This window comes from Austrofundulus limnaeus, unplaced genomic scaffold, assembly GCF_001266775.1.
Source record: "Austrofundulus limnaeus strain Quisiro unplaced genomic scaffold, Austrofundulus_limnaeus-1.0 Scaffold3, whole genome shotgun sequence".
Lineage (NCBI taxonomy): Eukaryota > Metazoa > Chordata > Actinopteri > Cyprinodontiformes > Rivulidae > Austrofundulus > Austrofundulus limnaeus.
In genome coordinates, this window is record NW_013952405.1 from 8,098,908 (window position 1) to 8,103,337 (window position 4,430).

A 4,430-nucleotide genomic window follows, 5' to 3' on the forward strand; every position below is an offset into this window, starting at 1 on the left:
GTGTGTGTGTGTGTGTGTGTGTGTGTGTGTGTGTGTGTGTTGGTGGTGGGGTTGGGGGGGTAGCACCTTTGCAGAATAAAAATACAGTTCAAAGGGTTTGAAACTTTTGAAAAGCATCATTTTATATGAAATTGGTACAGGGTTCAACGTTATTTAAATGAATTCCTTCATATAGTCAAGGAGGATCAAAGATTCTGATTCATTCTGAAAAAAAGTGTTATAGATTCATTGATATTTTATAAAATAAATAATTCAAAGAGACCAGTACATGGATCCAATGTGAGTACTTTAGTCCATAAAGCCTTTACCTCTTGAGCGTATTTGTTGCATTTATTTATGACAGAGAGCTCTTATCAGTTTGGTGATAAGCCTCATTGCATTGCAGTGAAACTCTGTTATCTGTTCTGTCATAAATAGAGATTAGATAGATTCAAAGTACAGGAGGTACCCGAGCTACTCGGTACATTACTGTGCTAATAAATATGACATCATGACATAAATGAACATGTTCATTTATGATTTATATGTTCATTATGGATGTTTGTCCATAAACAGATCAAGGCCAGCTGCGTTCAGCGTTAACAAAAGGGAATTTTGCATAGAGATTCTGTGAAACACACTATAATTCACAGTTACACACGTTGTTTATTACTATTATTATTATTTTACAACAAGATGAAAAGGATGAAAAGGATGCTGTTTTCAAGAAAAAAAAATCTATCAAGTCAGATTTACAGATTTTAGACAAATTACTCAATAGGACACTGAAAACATGTTTTATGACTGGTTTTATGTTGGATGGCTCTAATACACAGTTAAAATGCTGTAAACCAATGAATTCAGCAAACAGTGTGGAAGTTTTGACCCTGAGATAGAAAATAACATAAATGATCATGTGTACTTATATAGAGCTTTTTGCCAACCAGTCTATTCAAAGTGCTTTACATTACAATCTGTGTCTTTATTTATCCATCCACACACAATCATTGAGAACTCTGCTCTCTGCAAAACTAATCTGAATAAATCATTTTCTAATCGGTGCTTTAGATCACATTCATACACTGATGCAGTGAGGACACGTACAAGTACATGCTGCAGGCTAAAACTTTCGACTCTCTTATTGAAGGACAACTTCCCTAGTCACTGCACATCTGCCCTTAAACGTATTGGAATTGGGATTATAGTTAAAAAATGCTTTAAGCTATTTAGAGTAAAACACATCAAATAGATTTAAACAAAAACTACAAAATATATTCCTATGCTACAGTATTCACCTGTTTATGAGAAGTAATTGAAACTCTTTTCTTTTCTTGAGAGCCATTTAGAATTTAAACAAGGACCAGATTTATGTTTGTGCTCTTGAAGTACTTATAGGCAACCAAAAGCTTTTAAAATATAAAGAAAGGAAAATTAACCACATAAATGTTTAAAGTTTAAATAAAGGTAAAAACAAATATGTATTTAATCTAAATTTGTTGTTTATTGTAAATCTAATGTAGTGTAATTTTGTATTTATAAACTCCTTTATGATGCGCACAAATTTCTCTCATTTTGGAGCTTCGTGGAAGACGTGTTTTCACTTTAAGGAGACACCATCTGTACATAAACGTAGAAAAAAAGAATGTTTTTCAATGGTTCTTTTCTTAGACTGCAGACCCTTGCAGACAGATGGTTTCTGCATCACTGTGTTAGTGGGTCAGATCCACAAGTGGAGACATGACTCAGTGCACAGCAGGACTGCAGGGAGATAAAATGTTCCCGTTCAAAAGAGATGCTTGCTTATTTGTTCAGCCTAGAAAATTAATATACAGAATAATATGTTCCTTTCTAAGAAAGGCATTAAAAAACTGTTCATATCTTCTTTTTTTTTCAGTTTTCTTGTCCAGTAGCTGTTTTTTGGGAGACTGTCCTTATATAATAAATTGTGTTTATTTGTTATAAATTAGTGTGAATTAGTAATTAGAAAAGGCTTAAAATGTTTATTTTTAAAATTTATATTGGATGGATGGATGGATGGATGGATGGATGGATGGATGGATGGATGGATGGATGGATGGATGGATGGATGGATGGATGCACTTTAAGAAATGAAATGTTGCATTTACTTAACCATGTTATGTCAACTGGTTCCACTTAACTGAGTTGAGTAAATCCAAAGCAATATACCCAATTTCTAACCAAAGCACATGAGTATGTTGCTTTGAATTTACTCAATTCAGTTAAGTGGAACCAGTTGACATAACATGGTTAAGTAAATCCAACATATGTTTTTTAGAGTGTGGCTGGATGGATGGATGGATGGATGGATGGATGGATGGATGGATGGATGGATGGATGGATGGATGGATGGATGGATGGATGTTAACTTATGTTTATAGAGTGAAACAGACAAAAAAGGCTTAATGGGTTAGAACATCAACACAATGAAATAAATACATAAACAAGCACAATAGACTAAATTAACTTTTTTTTATTAGACACATGTGACAGTGGGTACTCTGCACGCTCACCTGTCTGTAATTGTTGTGTCCCATTTGCAGTTTGGAATCCTCCCAGATGTTTTGTTCTGCTCTGCCCTCTGCTGGTGGAGCACTCACAAAACACCCTGAAGCAGCTTTACCTTTGAGGTTTTAATCAAAGAGCAACATTTATATTTAATTTACCAACAATACCAGAGATCTAAGCTTTACTACTTTTTCAAAAAAAAAACATCCAATTTGTCATTAACAGACTGTAAAAACATATTTAAACAAAACATAATAATAGTTTTTTATGCTTTTTTTGGCCATGAGTTACATTTCAGTGATTAATATTCAGTGTAAGGCCATTATTTAAAAGTCTGCTTATTGTGAAAAAAGTAATATCTTTACACACAGCTGACTGCCGTATGTTGGCTGGTTTCCCTTTCAATAAAACTGTTGATCTAGTTTATTATGAGGCTCCTGAAAGGCTGGTAGTGAATAATAAATGTTTAATAAATAAAATATAAGTCAGTAAATAAGTAAACACTCTCAACGACGATTCCCTAATGTTTCCTTGTTCATTTTGGATTTTGCACCGGAACAAAGTGTATTTATTATATAACTTTCATTAACAAAAACACCAGCAAGACCATGAAGCATGTTGATTTTTGTAGGAAACCTTCTCCGTGAACACTGGTGAACCTGGGAATAAGTACCTGAGTGTTCACCTCAACAAACCGACAGAAAACACTACACTTTGTACAGGAAGGACCAGAGTCAGCTGCAGAGGAGAGGTCTTTGGTGTGTTCAGGACTCTGCTCACTTTATGTGGTGACCTCTGCAGTGTTCCACACCATTATGTGCTGAGGTGGGGGAGCTGGGACTGAGACAGGTTGAGGCTTAAACTGATGAGGAGAGTCAGCTCTGTCCTTGGCCGCCCACCTGAATCTATTGAGGAGGTGGAGGACTGAGAGATGCTGGCAAAGCTGTTGTCCATCATGGCCAATTCCTCCCACTCCCTGCAGAGCTCTGTGAGTCTCTGAGCACACGAGGATTTTACATCCCTGCATCGCTGCCACAGGTCATTCCTGCCCACATAAATACACTTCACAGTGTCTCCGATTCTTCTTTTTCATGGACAATAGTCTAATTAATAATAACTATTCAATGTATACAGTCAGGTCCATAAAGGATGATGATGATGCCTTTATTGTCATTGTACAGAGCACAATGAAATTACAGAATACTATGACATCAACACAAGTCTTGTCTGCTTGGATGTAAACACCATGATGAATGTGAAATGAAACAAACAAAATGTACTTTAACCGCAGATTTTCTGCTTTAATTTGAAGGTGTTTACATCTGAACCAGGTAAACCGTGTTCACATTTCAACAGTTTGTAAATATACCTCTCACATTTTAAGGGACCAAAAGTGATGGGATGGTCAGGCGTGTGTTATTCCCTCATTATCCCATTTACAATGAGCAGATACATAAAAACGTTTAGAGTTCATTTCAAGAGTGGAGTGCATTTGTTGCTGCTGTCAAAATGAGATCCAAAGAGTGAACATGTCAGTGAAGCAAGATATTATTTATTTATTTATTTATTTATTTATTTATTTATTTATTTATTTATTTTACTCCGTTTTTCTGTACTCTGTCTTGCTTCTTGCTGCTGTGACAATTGAATGTTCCCACTGTGGGATAACTAAAAATTTATCTTATCTCATCACAATATCTCATCTGATGTTGTCTCGTCGCATCACCTCGTTTTATCCTCTCATCTATCTTATCTCATCTTAGCTATCTCATCTCATTTATCTAATTTCATCATCTCATCTCATTTCACCTCAGTATCTTAGAATAGCAAACTTACCCTGTTGGCAAAAAAATCTAAACAAATAATTACACCAGCTAATCAAACTGTCACAGTGAAAAAATTGTTATTATTATTATTATTATTAT